Raw genomic sequence first — 19,977 nt, 5'->3', positions numbered from 1 at the left:
AATTTCTGTTTGTTCAAGGTCAGCAGTTCAAAACTATCAGCTGCTCCGTGGGAGAAAGATGAGGCTTTCTGCTCCCGTAAAGATTTACAGCCTCAGAAACCCTGTACAGGGTCGCTATGAGTCGGAACCGACTCTCACAGCTAATAACCACCACATCCACCACATATTATGCTTCATGGTAGGGATAGAGATTACTCGTTGTACAATATATAATTTGTTGTTATAAGGTGCTATTGAGTCAGTTCAGACTCAAAGTGACCTTTGTCCAACAGAATGAAATACTATCCAGTTCTTTACCATCTTTACAATCATTGCTATATTTGATCCCATTGTTACAGCCACTGCATCAAATCATCGTGTTGACAGTCTTCCTCTTTTCTGCCAACCCCCTGCTTTGCCAAGCATGATATTTTTCTCCAGGGTGCCTCCTGATCAAATGTGCAAAGACTGTGAGATGAAGTTTTGCCATCATACTTCTGAAGAGCATCCTGGCTGTATTTCTTCCACGACAGATTTGTTTGTTCTTCTGGCAGTCAGTGGTACTCAACATTCTTCACCAACGCCATAATTCAAATGCATCGCTTCTTCTTTAGTCTTCCTTATTCACTGTCCTTATTTATTCACTTCCTTATTTACTGTCAAAAGGTCGGTGGTTCAAACTCATCAACTGCTCCTGGAAATCCTATACGGGGTCACTGTAAGTCGGAACTGACTTGATAACATTTAACGACAACATTCACTGTTGAGCTTTCACATGCATAAGATGTGATTGAAAATACCATACCTTGGGTCACGTATACCTTAGTTCTCAAACTGACATCTTTGCTTTATAACACTTTAAATAAGCATTTTGTAGCAAACTTACATCATTTGATTTCTTGACTACTGCTTACATGAGCACTGATGGTGGATCCAAGTAAAATGAAATCCTTGACAACTTCAATCTTTTTTTTCAGTTTATCATGGTGTTGATTATTGTGAGAAGATCAAACACCGTACTCTTTGATCTTCATCAGCAAGTTTTACTTTAAGCAGGCAAGACTATGTCATCTGCTGATTGCAGGTTGTTAGTCATCCTCCAATCTTGATGCCACGTTCTTCATACAGCTCAGTTTCTCAGATTATTTGCTCAGCAGGCTGAATGAATTAGTGAAAGGATAAAAACTTGATGAGCACCTTTCCTGATTTTAAACCACACAGTGTCCCCTTGTTAGCCTGAAATGGCTGCCTCTTGGCCTACATACAGGAGTCACATGAGTACAATTAAGTGTTTTGGAATTCCCATCCTTTGCAGTGGTATCCATAATTTGTTATGATCTGCACAGTCAAATTTTGTCTTTGCTTTCAGCCAAGCTCCATCAGACATCAACTATGACATCCCTTGTTTGAGGTCCTTTTCTAAAGCTGGTTTAAATGTCTAACAGGTAACACTGTCAATGTATTCCTGCAACTATTTTTTAATTTAGAAAAATGTTATTTGCATGTGATATTAATGTACCCATGGTATTTACTTAAGTTTGCTGATTGTAGTCAGATTCATCCACAATGATCCTTAAAACTGTCAGTATTTAAAAACTGGACCAAGAAATTTTCCACAGAAGTTGTTTGATATGTGCAATTGCATTAAAACCAGTTTCTTCCCAATTTAATCATATTGAAAATATTATTGAAGGTGGCCTGGTGGCACAATGGCTAACTGCTTAGCTGTGGTTGGAACCCGATAGCTGTTTCACGGGAGAAAGATGTGAAAGTCTCCTTCCAAAAAAACAGTATCAACAACAACAAAACAAACCATTGCCAATGAATCGGAATCTTAGTGACCCCACAGGGCAGTAGTATGTCCCAGAGTTTTCAAGACTGTAATCTTTACCCAAGCAAACTATCACATCTTTCTTCTGCAGAGTGGCTGGTGGGTTCAAACCTCTCACCCATTCAGTTAGCAGCTAAGTGCTTAACCATTGTGCTAACAGGACTCCTTCTCATAAAGATGACAGCTTTGGAAACCATTCTACTCCGTCCTACAAGGTTGCGACGAGTCAGAATCAGCTAGACAACAATGGATTTAAAACTGTTACTGAAGTCCTCACATAGAGTGGCGAGGTCTTCATATTGTAACTACATCACTAAGAGACCAAGATGTGACCAATGGGTCTTACTACACATATACATGTCTAAAAAAGTCTCAGAACACAAAGACAGGAAGTAATCCAGAGGACCTGTTTAAACGCAAAGGTCAATAATGCATTCTGCATGCAGAGTTGTGGAGAAATAACTTACTGGATGGGCAGGTCCTGAGTTTGCATTCTCTTTCATTACATAGCTTTTATGTGCTGCTATGACTTCTTTTTAACCACACGTCAAAAGCACCCAAGCAAACATTAATTACATCAGCTAAAGTAGCTCCTTAGAACTTCAGGCAACACCCCTCTAATACTGCTCTAGAGAAGGCCTAATACCCACTTTGTGCTCTAATCATTTTTGTGATGTGATTACATTGAGAGGTTGTGTGCCTTAGGGTTGGTTTGTATCTATATTACAAACAATCATACAGATAGAGTGTCTATGTTACTTTAGCTGGGCCCACTCATCTTTCTGTATCTCTTCTAACACTGGCATATTTGTTCCTATCTCTCCACAAGCATCTATTCTTTAATAGTATCCTTCCACATTAAAGAGAAACTAAGTTATTACCTCCCTTAGAAAGAACTCTGGTGGGCCACCTTTTCTGGTGGCATTTCTTTTCACCTTTAGAAAACAATAAGTAAAACACAAGACCAAGTATTGCCATTCTTTCTGCTTATGCGATTTACATTTTAATTTTTTTTTTACAGTTGATTCATGAAAATCTTCCTAATAGCATGAAAGCTTTAAAAGATTAAATATACTGGGGGAAGCGCTAAACCCATAATTCTTAATGAAATATTTCAAATAACTGAAAATGCTACATATGCTGATCTTTAAAAATCCCAAACTAAAGACTGAACCAACAGAAGCATGACATTTCTGTTCTATTTAAACTTTCCTCTTTCTTCCACTCAGGAATCATCACTAAATGTTGATCAAAATCATATATTAATAACATGTTACACGGTCAGTCTCATTGCCCCAAGTGATAAAGAGGAATTTTACAACTGAGCTTCTTGATAAATAATTTATTCCACTTTTCCATTACTTGGAAAGTAAAGTTTCAGAATAATGTCTGACACTGATACTCCAGACTTATTGGATAAATGAGCTAAGATCTAATGCACATTGTTTTTCTCTAAGAGTTGAGTTCATCTATATCGATTGAACTCACTGTGCATACAAGCGTATATTAGGAGAGAATAACTTCCTCAAAATATCACCCGAAGCTTGCTAAACCATAGGAGAATTTATGGCCTTTCCTACACCAACATCATTAATTGGGAAGAATTCTTAATTACAATCTAATACACAATTAAATCCATTGGCCTTGTAGATAAGTTTAAAGAGATCTCTGGGCCCATAGCAGATAAGCTCTTCCTGCAGCAGGTGATGGACTCTCCTTCCTAACCCCTCAAGTATTCTATCCTTCCCTGCAGCAAGGCAATCAAGGTGCATGCCCAGCTTCTGGGTGCACATCTTGGGAGGTACTGTGGTGCCGGAGGTTAAGCAGTTGGCTACTAACCACAAAGTCAGCAGTTTAAACCCACCAGCCATTCCTCAGAATCAACTTGACAGCCCTTAACAACATCTCTTTTTATATGGGAAATAGGAAGTTTAAGACCCCAGGTGAAAAGATCAAGAGAAGAAGGGATTGACTCGTTCTGAATGTCCAGAAATGCCATGAAAAGGTAAGGCAATCGACACAGATCGATCATACAACTCCTTTGGTCCAGAGGCTTTGCAAACGACTACTTGCTCAGTCCCAGTCAGGGATATATGAAGGTACTCTCCCCCCAGTTTTGCAGATAAGAACACTGCTGTTCAGAGAGGCTATGAATCTCCCCTAAGTTCACTAGGTGAGAAGAACTGGAGGGTGTGCTTTCACAAAAGATTTTCACAGGTAAGTCTAAATGCTCCTTTCCAAGGGAAAGAGGTTATGCAGCTGCTGCTACAAAACAATGTACTTGTGCTCTCAGACACGTATACTTGCACACAGACTTGTGCCCTCTCTCTCTTTTTTCTTTAGCTCCAATTATTTTATTTTTGTTATTACTGAAAATATATTCAGCAAAACATTCCCCAATTTCTACATGTATATTTCAATGACACTGCTTATATTTTTCAAATTGTGCAACATTCCCACCCTCCTTTTCTGAATTATTCTCCATCGTTAATACAAACTCCATGTCCGCTAAGTTTCTTTAACCTTTGCAGTTGCTCACGTCAATTAGATCATAAATAAATAGTTCCTTAAAAGATCACAATGCTCGAGACTAACATGCTTTACTCAGCAGACCAATCTACAGCTTGGTTTCAAGAGGACTTCAGGGACTAGTTCTCATTTAAAGTTTAAAGATTATCTCAAGGCAATATTTCTGAGGGTTCATCCAGCTTTCATGGCCCCAGAAAATCTGGATTCTATAGGAAAGAGACATTCTGTTCTGCCTGCATTTCCCACGCTCTGACCATATTCTTCTATAGAATCTCTTATCAAAACATTCAGTTGTTGTTAAGTGCCATCGAGTCGACTCCGACCCATAGTGACCCTGTATAGGGTTTCCAAGGAGCAGCTGGTGAGCTTGAACCACCGACCTTGCAATTCAAACAACTCTGCAGTCTGACGCATTAGCCCACAGCACCGTAATAGTAGCCAAATGCCCACTGTTTCCTACCACAGGCCCATCAGACTGCCAGTTGCTTTGGGGGGAGGATTTTCAACATTGGTTGTTTTTTGTTTCCCTTTGATCCCACTATAATATAAAAACACGACTGAGTATTTGAGAAGGTATGATCTATTTCTGATCTCTAAGCTCTGTGGGGAACGACCACTACACCTCCTTGTCCACTTCCTATGACCTTGTTGAAATTCTTCTAAAGACTTACAGCATCCTTTTGTTCTCTTTGTTCTTCATATAGTCTGTTGTAATAAGAGTTAACAGTTAAATGAGCAATCAACCTTAATTTCTTCTTCTACAAAAATGTGTGTTTTGTTTGTTTTAACTAGGGATAATGCTTGCATTATAGGAATGAAGTACAAATGGTAAGCATGGCAAACATCAGAGCAAAGCAGGGTGGTTGTGCCCTCGTCAGCGGCTCTACAACTTCCCTCCAATTCAAATAAGTGGGGGAGCAGGGCATCATTTCTTGTCCCTTTCAGTTTATTTTTGTAAAATCAGCACAATGGTCACTGAAGAGCTTGCACCTTTGTCACCTCTGGAAGGAGTACAGCTGGACTGGTCTGGAGCCATGCCAACTTTGGGGCTGCAGCCTGTGCACAGGGTCACAAAGACTGTGGAAGATACACCAGCCGTGCTTACATCCATCACTGTCACTCTTAGCTTTCCTCCCTGAGTTATCACCTCCCTTTTCCCACTGCTTTATACTCCATTAGGCTCACACAACTATTTGCCTACAGCAACCTACTCAGAAATTCTTCACAAATACAAACTCCCAGCAAAATGGGATACAAAGGAGAAAGAGCTTAATTTCCCTTGGATCTGCTGCTTATTTTCTATTAGGTGTTAGCCATGTGGCCATTTGCATGGCTATAAATGAATCCCTTCGGCTTCTAGGCAGCTAAGTGGAGTCATCATTGCCATCCTCTTGATTTAATTCTTGTAATCAATATTCCGTTTTCCATGACAGCAGAAAGCAAGTGGCAGAGCAAATGATCCAGAAGAATAAAGACACAAAAGTTATTATTATTGCTTTTAGCTAGAGGATGCTCTTCCTCAACAATTTACTTTCCAGACTTGGATACACATCAGATTCATCTGGGAGAGAGTCTTCAGATGACCAGAAAACATACTGTGTGGTGAGGAAACCAACCTGGTTTGTGTCGTTTATCAGAGGTAACTGGTAAGTGATCATTCAAGGGTTTGACCTTCCTTCATATACTGAGTTCACAAATGTGCTAAATATTATAATGAAATCAACAAGGACTGATTCCTGCCCTCTCCTCCTACATATATGCCTTTTGCCCAGGACATGCCAGACTACAGCACTGAGGAAACCTTCTCTTGACCTGTAACACCACAGCTCACTGGTCAGATTAGAGCAGGAGAAGGAACTCAAGGAACAGGAAAGGGTTCTTTTTATTTTATGCATTTAATTACTTTTTTTAAAAATTAGAAGGGCAGTGGGGTAGAGTAAAGGCTCTTTAAGACTAGGTCATGTTTGAAATTCTGTTGTTAGGTGTCATCGAATCAGTTCTTACTAACAGAAACCCTTTATATACAACAGAACAAAACCCTGTCTGGTCCTAGGCCAGTCTCATTATCATTGCTACGTCTGAACCCATTATTGCAGCCACTGAGTTAAACTACCTCCTGTGGGCCTTCCTCTTTTTCTCTGGCCTGCTACTTTACCAAGGATGATGTTCTTCACCAGGAACTAGTCTCTCCTGATAACATGGCCACAGAACATGAAATATTGCTTCTATGGAGCAATCTAGCTGTACTTCTTTCACAAAAGATTTGTTTTTTCTTCTGGCAGTCCACGGTACTTTAAATATTCTTCTCTAACACCATGACTCAAAGTCATCAATTCTTCTCTCATCCTTATTCATTGTCCAGCTTTCGCATGCATATGAGGCAACTGAAAATACTATGGCTTGCGACAGGTGCACCTTACTCCTCAAAGTGACAGCTCTGCTTTAAACACTTTTAAGAGGTCTTTTCCAGCAGATTTGTTCAATAATACATCATTTGATTTTGTGACTACTGCTTCCATGGATGTTGATTGTAGATCCAAATAAAATGAAATCCTTTACAACTTCAATAATTTATCCTCTTATCATGATGGTACTTACTGGTCCTGCTGGGAGGATTTTTGTTTTCTTTATATTGAGGTATAATCCATATTAAAGGCTGTAACTTTTGATCTTCATCAGTAAGTGCTTCAAGTCCTCTTTGCTTTCAGCAGGCAAGGTTTATCTGTATATTGTGGGTTGTTAATGAGTCTTCCTTGGATACTGAGTCAACATTTTTCTTCATAGGAGTGGGCTTTTAAAAGTTTGTGGAAAATGGAATTGAAAGATAATGATTTTTTTCCAAGAGTTTTTTGAAGGTCTCTTGTACAGTCCAGCTTCTTGGATCAAGTATGGTGAAAGAATACAACCTTGATAAACACCTTTCTGTTTTTAAACCACGTAGCATCCCCTTATTTTGTTCTGCATGAGCATAATGAAGTGTTTCAGCATTCCCATTCTTTGCAATTTTATCCATAATTTGTTATGATCCACAAAGTCAAATGCCTCTCTTTGCATAGTGAATAAAACACAGGTAAACAAACATGCTTCTGGTATTCTCTGCTTTTAGCCAGTCTGTAGTATTGGGTAAACAGAAGTAACACTCTTGTCAATAAGGCATTTGACAAGAGAATTAAGGAATTTGGGCAAAAGTCAGGAGTCTAACATTAACCATGGTCATTTGCTAGATCTACATGGGCATTTCATTTAAGAATGAAAATTCAAGATAAAAGGAAGGCATCTGAGGTTAGAAAGTCAGTATAAGACTTGCTATTTATACATTAAGGAGAAGCACAGCAAGGAAATAGACTCTTCCTGCAGAACTGAGAAGAAAACGGAACCCACTCTCAGTAAAAGATTGGAAAACAGTGATCCATAAAATTAGCATTAATGCCTTCCTCCCACCCCCATCAAAACCAGGATTTCTTGTCTACTAACAGTATGTTCCCCATGAAAGAGATGATATCTGTCTAGAAAAATAGGTTTAAAAGAGAGGTTCAATGTGGTCAGTACGGTTAATCCAATAACTGTAAAAGCTGGTTCTTATTCACATAAGCTATTTAATCCAGAACTTTTCAATAAATATCTACTTTCATTTTATAATATGCCTCTCAAAAACCATCAGTTCAGGCTGATACAAGAGTAAGTATTTAAGGCTGAAAAATCATTTATGAAGCCTTTTCAACTAGCATTGCAACAGGGAGATTAGTCACCACCCTTTTCAGAATGAGACACACTTCAGGGAAGTTCAACAGCAACCTTCAATTGTGGATAACAAAAGGGATTTCAACCTCATGTCTTGTGATTTATTCCACGGCTGTCCCTCTTCATTCATTCACATGTGTTTTGTTTATTACATTGACTTTCTCCTCTAAGATTACAATAAGGAATTTGAATTAAAAAAAAAAAATTAAACAGCAATTAAGCCATCAACCATAAGCTTAAAAGCAAAAAGAAAACCACCATTCCTATTTTACTAGAAAAAAAGAGTACAGACTATGAAGGAAAGGTACTCTCTGTATTCAGGTGGGTAAATGAAGGCAGCCTCCCCTTCAAGGAGCACATACTTCATATCCTTACTTCACTTCATGAGGTGCTCCTCAAAGATGCTCCTGTACATGTGCACAAGGAGATCTGCATGGGGATGTTCTCAGAGATGTTTCTGGAATAGTGAAAAACAAAAAAAACCTGCCACAGCCAAAGGTGCATCAAAAAGAGACTAGGTAAATAAAACACGGTAACAGAAAACTTTTAAGCAAGAAAAGGAATAAAGGAAATCTACACATAATCAGTGTGGCGCTATAGGATAAGCAAAGTTGTCAGTTCAAACCTACCAGCCACTTCTCAGAAACCCTTATCAGGATCGCTAGAAGTCGCAATTGACTTGAGGGCACATAACAACATCTAAAATTACCACCACCCATCTGCCAGTTTGTCATACTATATATAGTGGCTTACATGTTGCTGTGATGCTGGAAGCTATACAACTGGTATTTCAAATACCAGTAGAGTCACCCATGGCGGAAAGGTTTCAACTGAGGTTCTAGATTAGGAAGAGAGGCCTGGTGATCTATTTCTGAACGTTAGCCAGTACAAACCCTATGGAGCACAACAAAACATTATCCAACTCATTTGCTTTGGGTACATCATCAGGAAGGATCAATCACTGGAGACAGCATCATGTGTGGTGAAGCAGAGGGCCACCAAGGGTGAGTAAGGCCGTCAATGACATGGACTGGCACAATGCAAGGGCTGTAACAACACATTCAACCATGCCAGCTACCAGGAAGATGGCACAGAGTCAGGTAGCATTTCATTCTGCTGTGCATAAAGATGACAGGATTTGGTAACTTTTTGACAGCAGCTACCTATTTCTGGAGCTCTGGTAGCTTAACGAGGTCTGGTAGCATAGTGGTTACGAATTGGGCTGCAAACCTTAAGGTCAGCAGTTCGAAACTACCAGCCGCGCTCCACGGGAGAAAGATGAGGCTTTCTGCTCCCGTAAAGATTCATAGCCTTGGAAACCTTGTACAGGGTCGCTATGGGTCGGAACTGACTCGACGGCACTTAACAACAACAAATCTATTTCTGGTAGCATAGCTGGTAGCACAGCGATTACATATCGGGCTATTAACCTCAAGGTCAGCAGTTCAAAACTACCAGCTGTTCTGTGACAGAAAGAAGAGGCTTTCTGCGTCTATAAAGATTTATAGCTTCAGAAATCCTGTATAGGGTTGCTACAAGTTGGAACCTATTCCACGGCACATAACCAACACCACTACCTTCTATCTATGATCAACATGAACATTTCTCAAAAACATAATTTTGAGTAAACAAAATTGCAAAAAGATACACAGTGTATGGTATCACAAATAATAATACAGCAAAGTTTTATATTGTCTTACTTGCACAAATGTAGGTAAAATATATAAAATGAACATGAAATTAAAGGCTTATGTGTAAGAAGCATCTCTGAGGAAGAAGGCAAGGTAATACTTCATTTCTTTGATTTAAAAGGAAAGGGAGGTAAAGCAGATACGGCAAATGTCAATATCTGTTAATGCTTTAAGGTGGGTATCTTTTATATTATTCTCTGCTTTCTGAAGGTTAAGTTAATTTAAAAATGTAGCTTTGAATCCCTATTATTTAAAAGTCACACATTTTCTTAAATTCACTCAATTGCGTATTTACTCATGCTTTCATCAAATATTTGTTGAGTGTGTCAATAATCATGTTTTGAGTGTGGCACTGTAGGATAAGCACTGAACTGCTAACAGAAATGGTTGGTGTTTCAAACCCACCAGCTGTTCCTCAGAAACCCTATACAGTGTTACTATGAGTTGGAACAACAACATGAAAAAGATTCATGCCTTTCAGAAAAATAAGAAAAGATCCCTGCCAACATGAAATGGATCAATCTCTATTAAGGAATCCTGTCATCCTCAGCTATGTAGCGTTCTGTATATCGTAAGAGAATTTTCTTTAAGTTTGAAATTGTCCATGACTAGCAGCCATGTGCTATTTACAGAATAACAAGCTACTATCTATACACAGTTCCAAAAATATAACTGTCAATATTTACCTTTAACTATCTGCTTGCCAAGAGTTTTTAAAAGGGCATCTAAGTAAATGAGGTTTGAAGAAGTTCCAAAGTGAGTTATTATCAGATGGATAATCATAACAACAAAAAGTCAAGTAAGCTGCTCTTTCTTTGAAGCTTTTCCAAAGAGACAGAGTAATTGGCCAGCCTGTCACTACAAATGACAACTGTATGTGATACGGTGAAACTTGAATTTGGCGTACTTACTCCAGCAGTACTCCTAACATCCGATGACTTAATTCTGTAGAAATTCAAGACTAAAAGTCTGTCATATTTCTCTCTAAAGTGGTCATCTATCCTCTCTGAACAACAACTACTCATATACATGCATATTGCGCCAACTATTTTGAAAAAGCCACACCCCAATTTTGTTGGCTAACTCCTACTCAATCCTACATTTTTTCTATTAGACTTTTTTTTTATTTTATTTTAATAAAGAGAACAGATGTGCCACTTTTTCAGTCATTGCCTGAAAGCCCTCAGGACTGCAAACAGGCTAAAGTGACTATCAATTACTTTCAAAGAAGGACCGGGGATAAGGATAAGGAAAAAAAACCCAGATACTAGCCAGATCACACCAGAATCAGGAGTCAGGAATCTCCGTGTGGAATCATTAAAGCAAGTTTGGATCTAACACTTTCTCCTGAGTGTTCATCAATCACCAAGGCTCATGGTAGAGTCCACCAGAGTAGAAGGTCGGTTAAGATAGTCCAAGCCCATGCTTGGGTTTGATCAACCAACAGGAAGCACGAGGCCAGGTAAACAAATAAGACCGTGGGAAGAGTTTGAGTATGCGGACACATACACACATATGAAGGCACATCCACATCCACACACATTTGTTGTTGTTGTTGTTGTTGTTGTCAGGTGCCATCGAGTCGGAACCAACACATAGCGACCCCATGCACAGCAGAACGAAACAATGTTCGATCCTGGGCCAACCTCACTACCGCTGCCACACTTGAGTCCATCAATGATGCCACCTGGCTGATTCATCTCGTTGGGAGTCTTCCTCTTTTTCTCTGACCCTCCACCCTACCCAGCATGACATCCTTCTCCAGCGATTGTTTCCTCCGGACAATATGTCCAAAGTAGGAGAGACGAAGCTTAGCCATCCTGGCCTCCAAGGAGCACTCTGGCTGCACTTCTTCCAAAACAGATCTATTGGTTCTTTTGGCAGTCCATGGCACCCTCAGTATTCTCCTCCAACACCACAACTCAAAGGCATCAATTCTTCTACGATCCTCCTTATTCACTGTCCAGCTTTCGCATCCATATGAGGCTATTGAAAACACAATGGCCTGGGTCAGGCGCACCCTAGTCCTCAAGCTGACATCTCTGCTCTTCAGTACTTTAAAAAGTTCCTGTGCAGCAGATTTGCCCAGTGCAATACGTCGTGTGATCTCTTGACTGCTACTTCCGTGAGTGTTGATAGTTGATCCAAGAAGAATGAAGTCCTTGACAACTTCAATCTTTTCTCCATTGATAAGAATGTTGTTTATTGGTCCAGTGGTGAGGATTTTTGTTTTCTTGACATTGAGATGTAATCCATATCGAAGGCTGTGCTCTTTAATCTTCATAAGTAAATGTTTCACGTCCTCTTCACTTTCAGCGATCAAGGTTGTATCGTCTGCATATCACAGGTTGTTAATGAGTCTTCCTCCAATCCTGATGCCACGTTTTTCTTCATAGAACCCAGCTTCTCGTATTATTTGCTCAGCATACAGGTTGAATAAGTATGGTGAAAGAATACAACCCTGTCTCACACCTTTCCCAATTTTAAAACATTCAGTGTTCCCATGTTCTGTTCGAACAACTGCTTCTTGGTCTAGGTACAGATTTCTTAGAAGTACAATTAAGTGTTCTGGAATACTCATACTTCTCAATGTTGTCCATAGCTTGTCATGATCCACACAATCGAAAGCCTTTGCGTAGTCAATAAAGCACAGGTAAACATCCTTCTGATATTCTCTGCTTTCAGCCAAGATCCATCGGATCGGACATCAGCAATGATAGCTCTCGTTCCACGGCCTCTTCTGAATCCAGCTTGAACCTCTGGAAGTTCTCTGTCAATGTATGATTGCAGCCGTTTCTGTATTACCTTTAGCAAAACTTTGTTGTTGCTGTTAGGTGCCATCAAGTAGGTTCCAACTCATAGTGACCTTACGCACAACAGAATGAAACTGTCAGTCCTGCGCCATTCTTACAATTATGTTTGCGCCCATTGTTGTAACCACTGTCCCAATACATTTAGGATTCCAGAATTTCAATCTTTAGTGTAATTATGAATGTCATTTAACTTACAACAAAAGTCTATTTGAGTAACGTTAACATTTTCTGGAAAGGTTTCTGTTAGCTTAAAATGTATTTATTACGACAAATAAATACATTTTAGGTTTGCGCTTCAAGTCCACAAGCTGCTCCAAGGGAGAGGGTTGAGGCTTTCTGCTTCCACAAAGATTTACAGTCCCAGAAATTCTATACAAGGCTGTTATGAGTGGCAACCAGCTTGATGACATTTAACAACAACATCATATGCTGGTGTTTAATCATGGTGGCACAGTGGCTGAAATGCTGAACTGGTAACCAAAAGGTTGTTGGTTAGAACCTACTCTGCAGGAGAAAAAACTTGGAGATCTGCTCTGGTAAAGCCTAGGAAAATCCCTGTGGGATATTTGTACTTTGTCCTATAAAGTGGCTGTGAGTCAGAATAGGCTCAACAGCACACAACAACAAAATCAGATAGAGCAAAGATGTCAGCTTGAGGATAAGGTGCGCCTGATCCAAGCCATGATATTTTCAATAACCTCATATGCATGCAAAAGCTGGACAGTGAATAAGGAAGACCACAGAAGAATTAATACTTTTGAGTTATGGTGTTGGAGGAGAATATTGAAAGTGCCATGGGATGCCAAAAGAACCAACAGATCTGTGTTGGAAGAAGTGCAGCCAGAGTGCTCCTTGGAGGCCAAGATGGCCAAACTTTGTCTCTCATACTTAGGACATATTGTCAGGAGGGATCAGTCGCTGGAGAAGGATATCATGCTTGGTAAGGTGGAGGGTCAAAGAAAAAGTGGAAGACCCCCAACAAGACGGATTGGCCAAGTGGCAGCATCGATGGACTGAAGTGTGGCAACAATAGTGAGGTTGGCCCAGGATCTGGCAGTGTTTCGTTCTGCTGTGCGTAAGATCGCTATGAGTCAGTACTGACTTGATGGCACCTAACTACAATTACAACATGCACTCAAAAGTGCTGCAATTTACTGCTATTCCAAATGAGTTACATTACACTGTCTGTCAATCATACCTATAGAAACAAAACCTTTTTAAAAGATTTTCTTTTTGACACTGTTGCTGTTAGAAACCCTATCTAGGGTTTCTAAGACTATATATCTTTACGTTAATGGCTGGTGGATCTGAACTGCTCACCTTGTGGTTTGCAGTCCACGGTTTATCCTTATGGCATTAAATATATTAAATAAGTTATATCATATAAATTCAAGGAATTCCTTAGAATATAAAGGTACGCATAAACTAGTGTTTGCTTCCAGTGAATGCTTTTGTCAAATTCTAGTTAAAGGGGTGTGTGTGTGGCGGCGGGGAGATGCTAGATTTGACATCCATGCGAAATAAGATACCAAAGCAGAGGCCAGCCTAATTTTAAGATTTTTAAATTTGTGAATGGAAGTGATGTGGGCTTCAGTTTTGCTTTTATCTACTATATACTCACTTGTCAAATGCTAACATAGTAACCAAAAACCATGAAACAAGCTCCAGAATCAATATATGTGATGCAGTAGGGTGCTGCACTGGGTTTAGTTCTTTGTTGCATTCTTTAAGTGTTTTAAATATTTACTGGGAGTAAATCGATATAATGAGTTTAAGAGAATTTAAAAGCAAACGAACAAAAAGTCTAGGTTAAATTCTGCCCTTAAGCAGCAAGGTAGAGTGAAAATCATTTGGCTTTTTGACAGAAGTAGTTTCAAATCTTGGCTCAACCTGTATCTACTGTCTGGCCTTGGGTGGTGCTTTACCTTAATGAACCTCAGTATCCTCTTCTGTAAAATGGGATAATAATAATCACCTGCCAAGAGTGCTGTGAGGATTAAACAAAATAATCCCATAAAACTCCTCACAATATTAATGTAACAAAGAAATGTTAATTCTTTTCCTTTTTTCTCAAATATGATGAAAATCACCTTGGACAGATGCATTAAGAAACTGTTAGCAGCAGTTCTCATGAAGGAGAGAGATGCACAGCATTTGAATGAGAATCATACTTATATGGACATTCTAATCTTGCACATGCAATATCAAAAAGATGGAACGGGACTAGTTGCAATCAAGAATGAAAAAAGGATAGAGTAGACCTGTTAGTCTGCAAACTAGAACTCTAGACCTAGAGAAAGATAAAAGGTACTGAGTGACAGCCATTGAGATGAACCAGGGCTTTTGATTACATGCCACTCATTCCTGATCTTATCATATGAGTCCCCTCTCAAAGGGAAACGAGGTTGTAGTAAGAAATGATGATGAAAGTGACTACAGACACTTTGTCTCCATACCCAAAAAAGACTTAGTGGAAATAGCATTGGATAAGACACTGTCCTCCAGATTGCCTCATAACTTTGGATCCATGAAAGTACCATGACCATCTTCTTCACAAAATGACTTTTCTGGCCCCACAGTGGAACCTCTGTCTGAACTTTCATAGCCATGGGTCAGCTAGATCACTACACTCTGAACAAGTAACTGTATGTGTTTCATCAAATCTACGAGGGCCATAAGTTGTCAGATATACACCGCAAAGAAATCAAGAATGCTCCAAAATGAGAAACTAATGGAAGACTCCCGTACAAAGGTGATCTTGTCTGGGGAAGGGCAGATGAGAAATAAACTTACTACACTGAAGAGCCAGAAATGAAACATGTATGTCACAATCTTGTGACTTGTCTGAGTACTCTGATTAGCTTTCATTCAAAATTACATATAGCATCGGACTGCTGAATGCAAGATTCGAGGTTCAAACCTACCAGCTGAGGGACTGCTGGTGTGGCGTTGTAGGATCAGAACTTGAGTGTGAACCACAAGGTCAGCAGTTCAAACTCACTAGTTTCTCCTCAGAAACTCTATACATGGTGGCTATGAGTTGGAACCAACTTCACAACACTTAACAACAAGAACAACTTAGGCAGAAAAAATTTTTTGAAGGAATTCCTTTTTTAAAGCTTTAACAATAACTATAATGTACGGCATCAATAAGAAACTTCTATCCATTAATTCAGTTTTGAAAAGTAAACATCTAATTTCTTGGTCAAAACAGATTAGAAATCTTGCATAAAAATAATTATTTGAAATAGCTTCATAAAAGCTCACACACACACACACAATATTTGTTAACATTAGTTCTGCTTTACCCATGATAGAGTTAGTACTTCACTATGTTTGGATATATATATGATGAAACCCAGTCCCAGTGGACCCATAAATAGTAAGTCCATTTGATGCGACTTCTTGGGAAACGCTCTCTCATCCAAAGGAGCACAGGTCTATCATCCAAAAATAGAACCAACTTGGTAATTTTCTTGCAATTCCCTCATCTCTTCCCTCAGTACTTTTGGCAGCAAATGTTCAAAAAGTCATTTAAAGTATGCAAAATAACTGACTTGGTAACTGTGTATGAAAAAACACAAAGAATTTCAGGGAATAAATACAAACTGCACTAGGTACACTAGCTCAAATCCCTTGTGGTTTGACTCATGGTTACATGGCATTTTAAGTTCACCCTCACTTTCAATTCTCAGTCAAAACCAGAGTCTGATCTATCTGCCTCTTTAGACAAAAAGGATCTGCCTCTTTAGACAAGAAGGATCCAGACAAGAAGGATTCTTATCTGAGCTTTGGTTCTTCTTGCCACCCCAGCCCTGATTTTGTGCTTCCTTGGATTCTGCTTACACAAGTGTCCTGGACACCCAAGCTTCTGATGGGCAACTCAGAGCTCCAAGGATATAAGAGCTTCCAGACATACTCTAAATTTATCATGTGCATTTTTTTAAATTCATCGGTTCCAATTTCTTCCCAGTTGGACAACTCTCTTCTGCCTGAATCTCTATCCGAAAGTTGTAAACTGTCCGTAGTGGTAGTCCTCTCTTCCCACAGACCTTTTCCTTCCGGGAATCACTACTACTTGGATTTATAGCCTAACCTGTTTTCTCTCAGAATCTTATCAATACCCCTGTAACAAATCTCACAAGCCAGCCGTCTTATTTTCGGGAAACACTGAGAAAGTTGTTATAAGAGCATACATATACACACATATATATACAATTGTAGGAGATTTGCATTCTGGAATGTAACTCCACAAATAAATAATTAACAGATTTCAAAACATAATCTAAAACAAAGATAAAGAGATGATAACACATTGACCTCATAGTGAAAAGCTAAAACAATGAAAAGAGGGGTGGCTACACATTTCTGAAAGGAGGAATGGGGAAAAAGATCTGTAATGAACGACTCTAGCTTGCAATGGCAGCACCTGAAGCCCAATACAGATAATGATTTTCAATTAGTGTGCTGCTTCAGTGCCAAGACAGTAAAACTGCACAAATATATTTTTAAATCCATGAGACTGTTGTGCGGGTGTACACGCAAAAGAAAAACAAATTCAAGCTGGTGTTCTGCTTAGAATAGCGCCACATCACACTCCCCAAATATTATTCTGTAAACTTAATTTATTTTTACTTTCTAGCATATGTTAATTAACCACACATTACAGACTTTTCCAATTGTCAGGATAAAACATAACATGACTAATTTTTCATTGTGCCTAGTACATATTAAATTAAAAGGACAATATTTACAGATTAAGCTTTATTCCATTTTCAACAACATCAATCTCCTGTCCTCTTCTTTTTTTTCCTATTAATTACTCTCACATGAAATACACTCATATTTGACAACTTACTATATTTTAACAATTGTTAAGTGCCACCAAGTTGGTTCCAACTCATGTAACAACCATGTATGGGATTTCCAAGGAGCAGCTGGTGGGTTTGAACACCCAACCTTATAGTTAATAGGCCAGTACCTATCCTACAGTGCCACACCAGGATAGTGATTTTTGTTTGTTGTTGTTGTTGTTAGGTGCCATCGAGTCGGTACCGACCCATAACGACCCTATGCACAGCAGAACAAAACACTGCCTAATCCTGGACCAACCTCACTACTGTTGCCACGCTTGAGTCCATTGATGTTGCCACTTGGCCAATCCTTGTTCGCTGAGAGTTTTCCGCTTTTTCTCTCACTCTCCACCTTACCAAACACGATATCCTTCTCCAGTGACTGGTCCCTCCTGACAATGTCCAAAGATTTTTGTTTAAACACATATAAAATGCCTGTCACATAATAAACATTCAGTGAAAACTAGATGTTATTATTCCTGCTATTTGACTGCTCACATCAGTGTGTCTCATCGTTCATGAATTCTGAAGCATTGATGGCCCAGTGGTGGAATTTTCGTCACCCCTAAGGGAGGACCTGGATTTGATTCCCAGCCAATGCTCCTCATGCACAGCCACCGCCTGCTTAGCAAGGTAGGCTTGTCTTGCTATGATGTGATGCTGAACAGGTTTCAGTGGAGTTTTCAGACTAAAATGAGCTAGAAGGAAAGGCCTGGCCATCTACTTCGGACAATGAGCCATGGAAAACCCTATAGATCACAATTGGTTGGTTGGTTGGTTGGTTATGTGCTGTGGAGTCGGTTCCAACCCACAGCGACCCTGTACAAGGTTTCCGAGGCTGTAAATCTTTACGGGAGCAGAAAGCCTCATCTTTTTCCCTCGGGAACAGCTGGTAGTTTCGAACTGCTGACCTTGTGGTTTGCAGCCCGATTCGTAGCCACTACGCTACCAGAGCTGACAAACAAACTGATCCAAAACGGATCATGAGGATGGTACAGCATCAGGTAGCCTTTTGTTCCACTGTGAGTTCGAGCCAGTGAGATGGCAGCAAATAACACTTATCATTACCTCTGTCTGCTAGGACACGCCTACAACTGTGCAGGAAGCTTTACATAGTTCTTCAGTCTTATAAAGTGGAATTCCAGATTTAATTAAAAATAAATAAATAAGAGAGAGAGAGAGACTTCATTTGGCTAGATATCTTAGGTACACATCACAGGCAAATTTCATTTGCACTTCATATTTTTGGTATCAGTAGTGGAAGTGACTGTTTGACACTAATTTAAACAGCTCTTCTCCTACAGGGCTTTTACGACAGCACCACACTAGGGTTCAAAGAACATAGACAATCCTTAATTAGGAGTGTTCAAGAAATCTAGGACAAGGTACCCACAAAATTCTCTTTAAAATGCATACAAAGTCTGACTACATTTAGACTTCCCCTTACCTCCGACCCATTATTGTCTGATTAATCTTTCTAAGGTATTGCCATATCACTGTTATGGATTAAGTTGCATCTCCCAAATATAAGTGTTTGGAATCCTAACTCCTATATGTAAACATAGCAACAACAGTGAGGTTGACTCAGGACTGGGCAGTGATTCGTTTTGTTATGCACAGGATCGCTATGAGTTGGTTCCAACTCGATGGCACCTAACAGATATTTGTGGAACAGGAGTCCTGATAGCATAGTGGGTGATGCATTGGGCTGCTAACCATAAGGTCAGCAGTTTGATTCTACCAGCTGCTCCGAGGGAAAAAGATAAGGCTTTCTGTTCCCATAAAGATTTACAGCCTCGAAACCCTATACAGAGTCGATAGCACACCACCACCAAAATCACCATCACAACCACCAGCACCATCATACTTGTGGAAACAGCCCTGATGGTGCAACTGTTCAGTGCTTACATGCTAAGTGAAAGATTGTCAGTTCGAGTCCACCCCCCAGTCGTTTCTCAGAAGAAAAGATCTGACCATCTGTTCCTATAAAGATTACAGCCTAGAAAACCCTATGGGTAGTCATATTCTGTGACGGGGTCACTAGGGGTTGGAATCAACTTGACAGCAGACAACAACAACATACTTGTGACTGTACTGCTATGAGGGGCAGCACCCTCTGTTGTGTTAATAAGGCTACTTCCATGTAGAGAATGCCTTCAACCAATTCCCTTTGAGATCTATAAAAAGAGTAGGCTAGGCACAGGGAAGCAAATACCAAAGAGGCATGATGAAAATCATCAAAAACCACAAGGAACTGAAGCTGAAAAGTGGTTCCTCCACAGAGCCAACAGAGAAAAAAAAGTCTTCCCCTAGATCCAAAACTCAGAATTCAGACTTCGAGCCTTCTAAACTGTGAGAAAACAAACGTCGGTTTGTTAAAGCCCCACTTATGGTATTTCTGTTATGCTGTTGCTGATCAGTACTGTCACGTCAGTACTAACTCATAGCGACTCTGTATTGGGTTTCCAACACAGAGCTGGGCAGCTTGAACCAGTGCTTATACTGTAACTAAGACTCTCTAAACTTTTAATGACTCCCCA

General features: G+C 39.7%; 1 protein-coding gene across 2 annotated transcripts in view; it reads right to left on the bottom strand.

The window, feature by feature from the left end:
- Positions 1–19,977, bottom strand: part of RBMS1 (RNA binding motif, single stranded interacting protein 1) — a 267,850-nt gene that overhangs the window by 212,929 nt on the left and 34,944 nt on the right. The gene's annotated exons all lie outside the window — the stretch shown is intronic.

This window comes from Chrysochloris asiatica, unplaced genomic scaffold (assembly GCF_000296735.1).
Source record: "Chrysochloris asiatica unplaced genomic scaffold, ChrAsi1.0 scaffold00181, whole genome shotgun sequence".
Taxonomy (NCBI): Eukaryota; Metazoa; Chordata; class Mammalia; order Afrosoricida; family Chrysochloridae; genus Chrysochloris; species Chrysochloris asiatica.
Note: the sequence above shows the minus strand (reverse complement) of the source record. Positions and strands in the feature narration are given on the sequence as shown.